The sequence below is a fragment of the Pteropus medius genome, unplaced genomic scaffold (assembly GCF_902729225.1).
Source record: "Pteropus medius unplaced genomic scaffold, Ma_sr-lr_union100, whole genome shotgun sequence".
Lineage (NCBI taxonomy): Eukaryota > Metazoa > Chordata > Mammalia > Chiroptera > Pteropodidae > Pteropus > Pteropus medius.
This window is the reverse complement of record NW_024355327.1, coordinates 2,197,389-2,211,732: the sequence shown is the minus strand read 5'-3', so window position 1 is coordinate 2,211,732 and position 14,344 is coordinate 2,197,389. Positions and strand designations below refer to the sequence as shown.

Genomic DNA, 14,344 nt, shown 5'->3' with positions numbered 1-14,344 from the left:
TGTGGCAAATATGTACTTAGAAATATAGCATAATGTCAACCCAGTATTAAAGAAGGGTTCTCATTTACTGAGACATTAATTCTTAGCCTTCTTAATTATGAGAGATTGTGGTCAAGGCATAAAACAGTTCTCAAAGAGATAGAGAGCTGCAAGGTGACTACGAGTAGTAAAATAACCATGGATACTTCCATAGAGAAATGAAACATGGTTATAGTGCAATAATACATTGCACTATGTAAATATTGCTAACTTTATATAATGTTATTTTGAGTCTTTTGATACTTTCAAATATATGACTAAAAAAAGATAATATGTGAAGATATGCTTTGAACATACCAGTTTTAATATGCATATCGAAAGGAAAGGAAGGCTTACTATGCGGTCTTATTTTTATTTGGGTTTGGAGGAAGTGGATTTTTGCCCTGTCAATTACACTTCAGGATCCCATGTCCTGATTGCTTCTCGACTTTTTGAAAATAGGTTGCAACATTTCCAAAAATGGGACTAAGACTTTCTAAAACATTTTTCCTTTTTTTTCTTGGGAGAGGCTCGACAATTTCCTTTGGTGCTCTCCACTAACTGTAGATAGCAGAAGTGGACAGGTGGGCTAGGAGCAGCCTTTTTTATATAAAGCTGTGCTTCATTCAATGCTCCATCAAAGCAAATGTGTAGAGAGTTTTCTGATGATAATTTATGATAGCTTTCACTTGAAATGTAATATGAATAACAACTTGTTCTACATAGATCAGCTTCCATGGCACATAAAAGCTATGCTGGCCTTAATGCATTTCCACAAATTGTAACAGGAAGGGCTAAGCATTTTCATACTTGCTTTTCCATACTTTGGGCTTCCTTTATTGAAATTTCCAGAGCTATTGTGACAAAATACAATTGGCTATTGGGTTTTACTGAAGGCCAGAGTTTCAGAAATTTGCTCGATTAATTTATTCAACAAATATTCGAGGCTCCACAGGAAAGCTCCAAGGAAGTCAATGGAATGGAGCACCAGATACCCATCTAAATATTAAGTAAACGAGCATCAAAGATCTTTACAATTTTCTTTGCCACCATGTTCACCTTATTCAATTCAGAGTGACAAAATTTCCTCGTGGAAATTAGTTTTATGTTTGATAATCTCCTGCATTTGTCACTTAAAAATAGTCTGCAAGAGAGGTCATTTCCTCACCAGATGAGGAAACCAGGAACTCTTTTTGAGATTATACCCAAGGAACTAGAGATGACTAGTGACTACACTTTGACCTGAATGTTAATTTTGCATTTTGACCAGAAGGGTGCACTGTTGTATCTTATTTATTGCTTGGTGGGTGGGGGTGGGAGAGAAAACGTTCTTTCCAACCAACTTAATTTATATACATCCTTGTAATTTGCTTTTTCTTTTGAATTTTATTAGCATTCTAGTTTCAATTCTTGATTTTCTAGGTTCTTTTCAGTCTCTTCTTGGTACCAGTGAGTGAATGGAAGCCTCACAAGGGAGAACGATGCTAGCAGGCTTAATTCTGACTAGACAACATTATTTTCTCTTTTCTGTTTTTCTCTCTTCCGAGGGAGGAATTTATCACCTTTGTTATAGAGGAGACAAGTTTGGCAGTAGATACCTCCAGATGCAGAGTTCTGGAATGTTCCCAACCTTAACATCTGGGGTTCAGCTGGCTTATTCCCAGCTTTCCTTCCCGCCTTCCTGGGATAAAGTTATTGTTGTGAGTGTTAATTATGCCCTGGCTCTGAGGAGGAAGGAATAGTCATCCTCTAGATGACATTTAGGTCCTCAAAATTGCAATATTAGATTTTTATAGGAAAACATATCTATGTGTTATTCTTCCTAACCAGCTTTCAAAAAATACAATTAAACAATATACTAACAACAAAAATAAATCCTTTATTCTGAGGGCTTATGAATCACTTTAGGTAGACTCTGCAAGAAAATAGTAGGACATAGGTGAACATTTTTTTCTGAAACTGGAGATAAATTTTTGGTCATAGTTGCGTAGATAAGAAAATACACGCTTGATGTCAGATTTCTCAGGCGTGGAACTGACATGGTAGACTGCTGATAGTGATGACTAGTCCTTTGTTAATGACATTACCTCATAGTTCTTTTAGGAATTTTTCCAAGTACACAAAATCATGATTTTTAACTAATGACATATGAATATATGAAGGGATTGCCTCTTAAATAAGTAAGTACAAAGAAAAAGGTAGTATCAAGCCATGGGAGTAATTATGAATTGCCCACCATACTCTTACCTGTGTTTGAAATGTAAAAGAAAAGATTATAAAAAAATATATCTAAATGAACAATATAGTTGCCTTTGAGTGGTAAGATTATGGGAGATTTTTTCCTGCTTTTTGACACTTCTGTAGTATTCAAGTTATCTATATGAGAATATGTTACATTTATAGTTAGAAAAGAGAAAGTAAAAATAGCTTGTCCTGTACAAACCAAAATAGTCAAGGCAATTTAATAGGAAGCTTCTCAACATCATCTTGTTACAAATATCAGATTTTAACATTTAAAGGCAAAAGTTTTAAAATGTAAATGGTCATAAGTATTTGAGTTTCACATTTAAATTCATATGTAAATGAGTTTCACATTTAAAAATCAACTTAAACTCAACAATGTCCAATTTCTATGGGATGCTTTGCTATGTATATGTGAATAATAATTTGATACCTGAAGTTACTATTCTCAGAGTAGCCTCCATCTCTATTCAGTATTCTGTAACCAGAGCTAAAGGGCTGATACCTATCATTCAAAAAACTATCACTCTTTTTTCTCCTTGAGGGTTGGCCAACTCTTGGACTAAATTCAACCAATCAACTAATGATCTTACATCCTATAAGCACAATGGAAAAAACTGAAAATATTTGAATCTATTAACGATCAACCAGAGTCTCTTTAACAGTCTTGCCTCTGTTTCAGTTTCTGTTATTTTAATTTTTTAGGACAAGTGCAGGGGCTTTGAGTCTCTGCAGCTAGACAAGAGCAGTAACCTCTATTATTGGTATAGTTGCCAGGTGGATGGTAAATAGAAGTTTGATTTTCATCTATGTGAATCTACTAACGAGGCTTTTCTTATCTGGGACTAGGCTTTTCTTATCTGGGACTAGAGTGAGGCAAGTGAGGCATTTGTCTCATTCTAGTCCCCACGTGTGGATAACTCTGAGAATAATTAATCTGTGTTTTCCTTTCCCATGAAAATATGATTCTGGTTAACAATTTGTGTTTTTATTTAAATACCGCAATAGCTTGTAATAACAATTCATCTAACCTGGAAGATGACTTTTACTACATTTGACAATTCAGGACACAACCAGTTTTACAGGATGTCATACTCCCAAAGGTCTCCAAGTATCACTCAATTAACTGTAACCTAGGTTATGTATTTTGCTCTACAGGAGTAACAGCCTATGCTCTATTTAGGTTATTTGGCATGTGGATCTATATACATAGTATAGATATTCTTAAGACTTTTACATGTGTTGATGGGTCTGTGGTTGGTGTTCGTGTTCTGTTGAAAATATAACCATGGAATTTGAGTCAAAGGAATAATAATTCAAAATGATAGAATGTGCATTAATTACATCATAGACTTTTCTATATTACTACCTTGTATTTCATATGAAGCTCCAATATATCATTAACATATATGTATTTAATTAGAAAAAAGTTATATATAGCTGAAGTTTTCACCATTTTTTTTACCTCTAAAAAATATAAGGTTTATGAAACTTCCATCAAAAGCAGTAAACTGCTATGGCGGCATTTCTCCCCATCTCTTGGTGGAAGGTGGGGATGGAGTGAGCATAGCAGACTCTTCAGTGGGACATGTTTGAGTTTAAGAAAGCATACACTTCTTCACTCCTAGTTGAAAATTCTTGGTATTGAGCACTATGGTGCCTCATTTATAATAAATATTTTTTATAAATGTGTATACTTAGCTTATTTTTATTAGATAGCAAGCGAAGGGAGATCGTACCTGTTTTCGTTTGTTTGTTTCCTACTTCATTTCACCAAGGCTATGAGATGGCTATCTTTGTCATCTTTCTAGCTTTATAGTGTTAGTACAAAACCTTGCACACAATTGATGCTTGGTGAATATTTTAGAAATGGTATTTGAGATATGTAAATGACTTAGACGTTTACCAGAATAAGGAAAAAACTTTTGAATTTCAAAGGCATTTGAGATGTGAATTCAAGTGTGAACATACAGATGTGGTATTGAGATATTACACAATGAAGTTTGAGGCCGGTGGTACAGGACAGTGTGCAAGAACTGTCTTCATTGACCTTATACACCAATTGCTGAAGACAGGAACATTAACAGAAAAGTGGTTGGAACAATGTTCCCATAGATAGGTATCCAGAAGGAAACCATTCCAGTCTTCTCATATTACTATCTATGGGTTGTGTTTTTCCCCAAGCATTTATTTTCAGCCCATATGTGTGTTTGAGTGCATATTCTATAGAGATCGTATATATCTTGGTCTTTTTTTTCTTTTTAAATCATTTTGGCACTTTTTCTATTTAAATTGTCAATTAATATCTAGTGTAATTACTGATGCAGTTGGGATTAGATCTGCCATTTCATTATTTGTTTTTAGCTTGTCCACTCTATTTTTTGTAACTCTCTTCTTCTCGCTGGCCTTTTTATATTTTTTGAATATTTTAAATCCACTTCAGTTTTCCTATTGACTTTTTAAACAAATTTCTTTGCATTATTATTTTGGTGGCTGCTTTGGGAAAAATCCTTAAATTTTCATACTTTACCTAGAACTTAACATCATGCAACTTCATGTAAAATATAGAAATCTTACAATTCCCTATCTCCCATCTTTTTGTTTCATGTTTTTAAACATATATGTGATAAATTCTACAAAACAATGCTTTGATTTTTGCTTTAAACATTTGTATGATTTATTTAAAAAGAAAAGCAAATGAAAAATATTTGCATGTGCCTAGATATTAACCACTACTGATGCCTTTTCTTTTCTGATAATATGGATCTTTATCTGATATGATTGTTTTCAGCCTCAAGAACAATGGTGAGCATTTATAGTAGTAGATATCTTTTGATAAGAGAGTTTCTTCATTTTCTTTTATCTGAAATTCTTTCTATCCTCTTCATTTTAAAAATATTTTTTATTTTCCAATTATAGTTGGCATACAATATTATATTAGTTTCACTATACAACATAGTAATTAGACATTTGTATAACTTATTAAGTGATCATCCCGATAAATCTAGTACCCATCTGATACTATACATAGTTATTACAATATTATTGACTATATTCCTTATGTTATACTTTACATCCCCATTACTATTTTGTAACTACCAATTTGTACTTAATCCCTTCACCTTTTTCACCTAACCACCCAACCCCCTCCCATCTTGTAACCCTCAAAATGTTCTCTGTATCTATGAGTTTGTTTCTGTTTTGTTTATTTTGTTCTTTAGATTCCACATGTAAGTGAAATCATATGGCATTGGTCTTACTCTATCTGATTTACTCCATTCAGCACTACACCCTCTAGGTCTATCTATGTTGTTGAAGATGGCAAGATTTCTTCCTTCCTTCCTTCCTTCCTTCCTTCCTTCCTTCCTTCCTTCCTTCCTTCTTCTTCCTTCCTTCTTCCTTCTCTTCCTTCCTTCCTTCCTTCCTTCCTTCTTTCTTTTCTTTCTTTATGGCTGAGTAATAATATTCCATTGTATATGTGTACCACTTCTTTATCCAGTCATCCATTTGGACACCCAGGTTGCCTACATATCTTGGTTATTTTAAACAATGCTGCAATGAACATACAGATATATATGTCCCTCTCTTTATAATATCCCTTTTTCTCGTATTGCAGATATGCGTTTTAACTTAGCTTTCTCAAGCTTGACTATAGTATGCCTTAACATAGGTGTCTTTGTTTTCATTCTGCTTGGAATCCAGAATGGTATAGCATATTGTGTTCATAAATTATGCCAGTCATAAAAATTGAGAAAAATTTTAAGTTATTATTTCTTTAAAATTTTTTTTCTGCTTTATTTTCTCTATCTTCTTTTTAGATTTAAATCATAGACATCTAATTCTGTTTGATCTTATCTGACAGGTCCCCAAGGCCCTGTTCATTGTTTTTAAACTCTTATTTTCTCTCTATTCTTCATATTCGACAATTTCTATTGATTTGTTTTCAAGTTTTCATACTCTTTCTTCTATCATTTCTATTTGACTGTTAATTGAGTGACTATTTAATTTCAGATACTGTATTTTTCAGTTCTCATTTTCTACTTGGTTCTTTTTATTTTTCTATTTCCCTGTTGGGATTTACTTACTTTTAATTCTTTGTGAGCATTTTTTATTTTACTTCATTTATACTAGTGTAATAGCCATTTAAAAATCCTTGTCTACTAGTTCTGAAATCTGGCTCATCTTGGGGGAGATTTGGTTGATTTTTTTTTCTCTTGAGAATATGTTCCATTTTCTTGGTTCTTTATATGTTGGGTAATGTTGTATCGTATCCTAGACATTGTGAATATTAAGCTGTGAAAATTCTGTGTTCAGGTATTTTACTTACATAAATGTTGCTTCTTTTGTTTTAGTAGGCAATTATGTTGCCTGGGCTTGCAAATTTTGTTTCTTGTGGTTGCAGCTCAGACCTTAGTTCAGAAGTTTTGTCACTGGCTGAGCTGCTTTGAGCCTGTTCCATGATTGTGTGGTTCAGGGATCAGTTAGAAATGTGGGTCAAGACTATAGGAATTCTTTTCCTAGTTCTTTCTCTTCTATAATTTCTCCCACTACATTCTAGAGTTATGATTTCCCAACTTTATTTTTCTGGTTGCTCAAGTCAGAAATATTGCAATTTTTCTAACTTCACCCCCACCACCTTGCATTCTCCGTGTCAGCTACACTTAGCTCTGAGCTGAAGGCTGTGCAAACAGGATCTTACTTTTTATAGCTCCCCTCCTCTGAGTACTCCCAAGAGAATCAATCTTTTTTTCTTTTTTTCCATTTCCTTTAGGTTAGCAATTTTTGGATTATATCCTGGTTTTATGATTATTTTCCTGAAGAGGAGTTGTTCAGAAGCAGAAATACCTCATTCCCAGATGCAAAAGTATTTTTCATGACTTTAAAAACTATTATGGCAATACAATTCACTTTAGAAGAATAAACTTTAATCTTATCAACTTTAGATAACTACTGTTGATATTGGATATATATATTTCATTCTGTGTCTATGCTTCAGAATATACCCACATACATACATAAATACGTATATAAATGCATATATAAGTATATATATATATATATATATACAGACACACACACACACACACACACACACACACACACACACACATGCAAACACATAAGGACATAAACAAACAAACCTTCAACGGGACCAAATTGTTTGGTAACCTGATTTTTTAAATTTAAAATAGGATATATGTCTTTCCATAATATAAATTTACATTTATATTATTATTTTATAGTTGGTTTATTTTTTGTTGTATGAATATATAATTTATAAACTCAACCTCTTATTATTAGATGTTTATGCTATCTCTGGTTTTTCATTATTATAAATAATTTTTCTAAGTACACATCCATTTCACATGATAGTATACATTAGCTATTGATGGAATGAATTGTTTTATTAGAATAAATTTCTAGCTATGGTATTTTTTTATCAAAGACATATACATTTTTTAAGGATTTAAATGTAGTTTAATAAATCAATCATCCCCCATAAAAATTATACTAATTTATCCCACCATAGTGTTTGTAGTAGGCTTAATAATGGTCCCCAAAGGTATCAAGACCTAATTCTTGGAACCTACAATGTTACTTTATTTGGAAAATGGGTCTTCGCAAATGTGACCAAATTAAATAGAGATCATGGGATAGAGAGATGTTTGTGGCTCATCCAGGTGGACCCTAAATGCAATCATAGGTATCCTTATAAGAAAGAGGCAGAGGGAAATTACAGACAAGACAGAAGAGAAAGCAGTATGACTACAGAGGCAGAGATTGGAGTGATGTAACCACAAACCAAAGAATGTGGGCAAACACCAGAAGCTGGAAGAGAAAAGTAATAGATTCTTCCTATAGCCTACAGAGAAACTGTGTGTCTGTCAACACCTCGAATTCAGCCCGGTGATACTGGCTACCTAAATGTACATCTGGCTCCAGAACTGTGAAAGAATAAATTTTTGTTGTTTTAAGCCACCAAATTTGATAATTTGTCACAACAGCTACAGGAAATTAATATATAATGTATAGAATATATAGTTTATTCTATCCTTATGGAAAGGCTTCATGATCTTTAAGATAAAATTGGACTATTTCATAATTTTTTGAATATTGAAAAACTCTAGTAGGGACTTTATAAATTTTTGCTTATTTTAAATCCTTGGTTTTGTAGTCTATTGATGAAACAGCCACTAGAACTTACTTATTTCTTTTTTAAATGAAACACCATTTTCGCATTTCTCCCTCCAATATAAGAATCTAATAAGGACAGCCTAAAAGTTAAAAAAAAGAAATGGACTCAAGTGACTTATGTTGAATGTGCATTGTTCCGTGATTTTTATCACTTTATAAAGTTGGTACCATTTCAGCCATAAGAAGTTTCTGGAAACAAATGTTTCCTCTTTCCTAGAGTGTGAATTTAAGCTTTTGAAAAGTTGTAAAATACTTAAATAATTTGTATCTATTTTTATCCTCTGAACATTTTGAAAAATTTAACTGAGCAGAAGAGAACCAAATAATTTTAGGATAGTTTAAAAAATTATTTCCCACTCGAAACTAGTGAATTATTTCTCTCATACATTCTCCCTTTTTCTCTCTTCCTGTCACACACACATACCATACCCTGCAAATGCATTAAATGAGATCATATGCCCTATACTATAAGAATACAGTATGTTATGGTTGGCTTTGAAAATGTAGTATTTTTCTTTTTTTTTTTCTTGGCTTCCTCCTCCTTCTCACTGTTTCCCACTCCTTTTCTCACATCACCAATCTTTCCTACCTAGGGAATCCATGTTAACAATCTGGTATATATTCTCAGTAGTCATTTAGTCATTAATAAACATGATTTCTAGGCTATTATTTGATAAAAATGGGATTATAGTATTATATACTTACTTCCTTTGTCTTTCAAAAATTTGTTCAACAGTACTTGTGGATAGGACATTCCTCTAAGTCTATTGGTTTAGCTTGAATTCATTCAGTCCCCCCCCGCCCCCCCGTCCTCCACCCTTTATTGTAAGACACAACATATAAACACACAAAAGAGAAAACAGCAAGGATACTCTTGAGCCTCAAAATGTAGCAAGAAAGGAAGAAGTTCCAGAAACATTTTTTTAAAGTACAAGACATATTAGTGCCCAGACCAAGGGTATGGAAGTCAGGCCAGAGCCAGCAGAGAGCTTCCTTCCCTCTCCCCAGAGCCAGGACAGCTCCAGCAGCCAGTCCACACAGGCAGAATGCCGACCAAGAGAAACTACGCCAGCGAGCCTTCCTCACTTGGACAGAAGGGCAACACAGGATAACTAAAAGCTCCCTCCTTCCATCCTTGCTCCCCTTAGGTCTACAATCGAGGAAAAGGAAAGTAGCATCCCATGTCACTGATTCTCTCCCCAGCTTCCTTGGCCCTGGCGTGCCCATACATGGCCTTTACCAAAACCTGTCCTAACTTGGACCCTGACTAGACCCACAAGGTACCCAAAGTTCACTGGGGAGGAATGGGGTGGTGAAAAGTCTGGTTGTGAAACCAAACATCTTTATTTGCAGTCTCACTGGGGCTTTTTCTTACAGCTTATTTGTTTGCTGGCCCGCTCTTCTAGCTGCATGGCCAGGCGCAAGGCCTCAATGACATCTTATAGCTGAGAAGTGCTTGGCTTGCTGGACCAGGGCAGACTCTGCCTTGTTCACAAAGATCTCCAGGTTGTAATCTGGCAGCTCGGTCATCTCAGAGAGCTCCAGCCAGCCTGCCTGTTGCTGATAATCCTCTTGAGCTCTTCCATGGCCCTCCCTTCCAGCTCCCTGATCTGAGTCATGGCTTCATTAAAGTTGGAAATCTGGAAAGACAATTCCTCCTCTTTGGAGAAATTGCTTGCGGTCAGGGTCCTGCTAGAGCTGACTTCCATCTCTTCTGTTTCCATTTGAACTGGCTGCTCCCTACAGGGCCCACTGTAGGAGCTCAGTTCCTTGACCCTGTCTGCATATCTTAGTGTGTTTAAAGTATATTCACAGTGAAGATCAAGGTGAGATCATGGCTATTATGCAAGTCTCTGAGTTCTCCCTGATAAAGGAATCCCATAGTGCAGGTGTTAGGTTGATCTTGCTGAATAGGCTATGAGCCTTGTTCTGTCCCAGATGCCCTCCTTCAGAGCCAGGAAACTTAATTTCTGTGGATCTGCCAGTCAGCACTGGAAGTGTCCGCACTTCGCTCATTTCCTGCACGATCCACCCAAGAGAACTTGCCATACACTCTCCTTTTGGCTAGAAGAAGAATCTGGAAGCAGGCGTGGTAGCTGGAAGAGTTGGAGTTGGCAAATGTCTGCCTGGAGGTGCTGCAGGCACTGCCTATGTTGATCATCTTGATGACATCATCAACACAGTTAACCTGCAGCCCCACCTCCTGCACCTACTGCTTGCTATTCTCCAGCATACCCAGTTTGGCCTTCGTGTAGGGAGCTGTTTGAACAGCTTCCCATTTTAAATCTCTAAGAATGTAACATAGACTTCCAGGCCCAGGTTCCAGTAGCAAGGCTGATTCTTCAGGAGGCAGATATCTCAAGAGGCCATCACAAAGATCCCTTTGGAGGCATTCTGGGCTTTTCCAGAGAGGTTTCCACCCACAGTATGAGTCTTGCCACCTGCTGTCTGACCATATGCAAAACAGATCACTTTTCCACCCTGGAAAATTGTGTGAACCAGTGGCCTTGCTCTAAACCCACAGACAACTTCATTTGAAGCCGGTTCATCAAATGCGAAGTCGAAGCAGAATACCTGGTTCTCCAGATACTGTGTTAAATCCACTTTAACTTGAGCTCATGGACAAAGAGGAGACACTTGCTTGGAAGGAAATCACATCAATTTTTTTCTTGGTCAATTCTTGTTTGTTTAGTGGGCATTTCCTAACACAAATGCATATCCTGTGCTCTTCCATAGGATCAGTCATAGTGGGTAGATGACAATCCAAAGTAGCCAGAAATTCTTTAATCATCTGGGCAAATTCCCAGTTTGGGCGAAGAGAAACTATGTTGTCATGCTCTGGACTCGGCTTTGTTCTCGTTTTTTTTTTTTCAGGTTCTGGTTCCTCTTCTATTCTCTGCTGCTGCTGCTGCCTTGCTTTTTTTTTTTCATCCTTCTTTTTTTTTTCCTCCCGCCCCCCCCACGCTTTTTTTTTCCCTCCCCGACCTTTTTTTTTGCTTCCCAGATCCTTCCACTCCTTCCTGCTCCTCCTTTTTTTTTCTTCCCTCCCCTCCTCCTCCTCATTCTTTTTTTTCCCCATTTCCTTCACAATACACTATTTCCTCCCCACTGAATTCACAGGGTTTGCAGAAGAGATGCCTTGAATAGAATGGACTTGCTCTTCCACCTGCTCGCTGACCATCATCAATGACATTTCAGCCGTTGCCATAGTGGGGCCGGTGGGAACTGAAAACCACTTGCAGGAATTTGCAGACGCAGGCCGCTCCACCTCCATATCATTCTCTTGTGCGGTGATATTTCTCTGAGACAGTGGAAGTGCGGGCGGAGCGGCGTCGGAAACCTTCCTTTGGAGAGGAAATTTTGAAGTTGACTGATCTGCGTTTTTGTTTCTGAGAGGTTACATTCTCCTGCAGGGGCAGATTGTAAGCGTGTAAGGGAAGAAACTCTGAGAGTTTTGGGTTTATGGCGGCCATACCATCAAAATCGATCTCTTTGCCCTTTGTGGCACCTCCTTCTGTACATTTCACTGAAGCACGGGCTTTCTCCAAGATCACAGTCCTTGCTTTGGCACGGTGAATTAAGCCATTACTGCATTTCATCTCAGTGGCCAGACTGGGAAATAAGCAGGCCTGAAGCAATGAGTCCATTGGGCAGTTGGCAGGTGCGCCAAAAAAAAAAAAGGAAAACGGCAAGAAACTACAACTCTGCTAACGCTAGGAAGTCTTAATGCCATGTGAATTCATTCTTTCTAATAGAGACATAATAGTCCATAGTATGACTTGACAGTTTAACTTCTTGTGATTAAAAGGAACCATTTACTTTATAGTATTTTTCTACCTCAAACGGTGGTGTTACAAATATAAATACATTTCTGTGTATTAGTGCTTTTATTAGGGGAGATTCTGAGGTATAAGATTTCTAGGGCAAAAACTATAGGTATTTTAGTTTTGATAAATACTGCCAGAATTGTTTTCCCAAAGGCTATACTAATTAATATTTTCATCAGCAGTGTAGAAATATATCCATTTTCCTTTTATCCCCACAAGCAATGGATATTATCATTCTTTAATTTTTGCCATTTTTACTGGTTAGAAAATAATGCTTTATTGGTTATTGTTTTTCCCTTACTTTTAATGAGGTTCAGTATCTTTTATATGTTTGTGGCAATTTGGATTTGTTCCTCATAAACTCTCTTTCCATATTCCTTGCCCATTTTCTCTCATGGGATATTTATTAATTTAAAAAAGATATTAATGTATTACAGATACTAACCCTCCACCCTCATTTCTATTGCAAATATGTCTTCAAATTTATATATTTTGTGGCCTTTGTTTATAGTATCGTTTTCCATTCAAATGTTTAACAATTATCTATAATATGGGTTCATCTATTCTTTTATCATCTCTAGGTTTTTTGTCTTTGTTACAAGGATCTTCCAGACCCTCTAGATTACACATGTAGTCTCCTAGATTTATTTTCTTTTATATTTTAGTTTTTATCTGAGATTTATTTTTGTTTAAGTTGCGAGAGAAAGAGGTCCACCTATATTTTCTTTCTGATGAATAGCCAATTTGGTCTGCATCATCTAAATAATCTCTCTTTTCCTAGCTGCATTGAAGTAAAATTTCTGATATATAATTTAGTCCTCATATTTAGAGAGATCTGGTTATGGATTCTCTATTTATTACATCAATCTCCCAGTGAATATTTCAGTGCCATTGTGATATTATTTTGATTACAGTTTAATTGAAGGAAGTTCTATTATCTGGTAAGACATATCAGCTCTTCATATTTTTCTTAGTTCCTTTTGGTTTTTTTTTCTTCTTATTTTTTGCTTTATATTTTTCTTAGTTCCTCTTGAATTTTTTCCTTAGGTCTAAACTTATCTTAACATTGATATAATTTTTAAAAACCTCTCCAGTTTTAATTTCATTAAATTTATATATTATATTTTTGGACTCTTGGTGATTTTTAAGACTTTCCAATCTAGAAAATCACACTTCTTTTCATTCATTCAGAGAGATTGACTTCTGTATGTTTATATGGTATCAAGCTCTTTGCTAAATACTTCCATGAATTTTAGTAGTCTTTTGTGTTTTCAAAGCATGCAATCCTATAGCCAAAAAAAAAGATGTTATTTTTTCCAATATTTATACCTATTATTTTATTTTCTGTGGTATTGTATTTTTTCAAACCAAGTACTATTAAATACTAAAGATGATAACAGTAACTTCAGTCTAGCCCCTGACTTTAATTTAAATGAATTCAGTATTTCATAATTTAATATTTTTCAGTCATTGGTAAATAATCTTTATTATATTTAAATTATTGGTGTCTATCCTATTTTTATTTAGCTTTTATATTAATCATGACTGCTTAATTTTATCTGAGGCCCTTTTAGCAAATATTGATATGTCATGTGTTTTTTAAATTTAATTGTGCAATAATAATAATTATAGATTTCCTGATATTAAGTCATGCTTACATTCCTAGAATATACCTTAATTGATCACATGATATTATTATCCTTTTGTTTATTGTTAGATTCAATTGCTAATATATTCTTTCAAATTTTTCGGTGTTACTCATGAATTATATTGGTCTATAGTTTTCTATTATGTTTTCTACCTAGAACTTGCTCAATTACTTTATAATATTAATTGAGGAAATATTTTTGTGAGAAATATTTTTTACACTATGACTGTAGTAGTTTATGTCACACTGAAATAAACTCTTCTATACTTAGCTGGACTTAGCTGTAATCTTATCTAGTCCTGGTAACTTTTTCAATATCTTTTTTTTTCAATATCTTTTTTAATCCTAAATTTTATCTCTTTTATAAGATTCAACAATGAACAAGACAGATGAAATTCCAAACTCATAACATAAT

The 14,344-nt window shown here is 35.0% G+C and overlaps 1 pseudogene; it reads right to left on the bottom strand.

Annotated features, from left to right (window-relative positions):
- Nucleotides 1-9,809: 9,809 nt before the first annotated feature.
- On the bottom strand, nt 9,810-12,101 carry LOC120599504 (kinesin-like protein KIF2C; annotated as a pseudogene).
- Nucleotides 12,102-14,344: the final 2,243 nt, after the last annotated feature.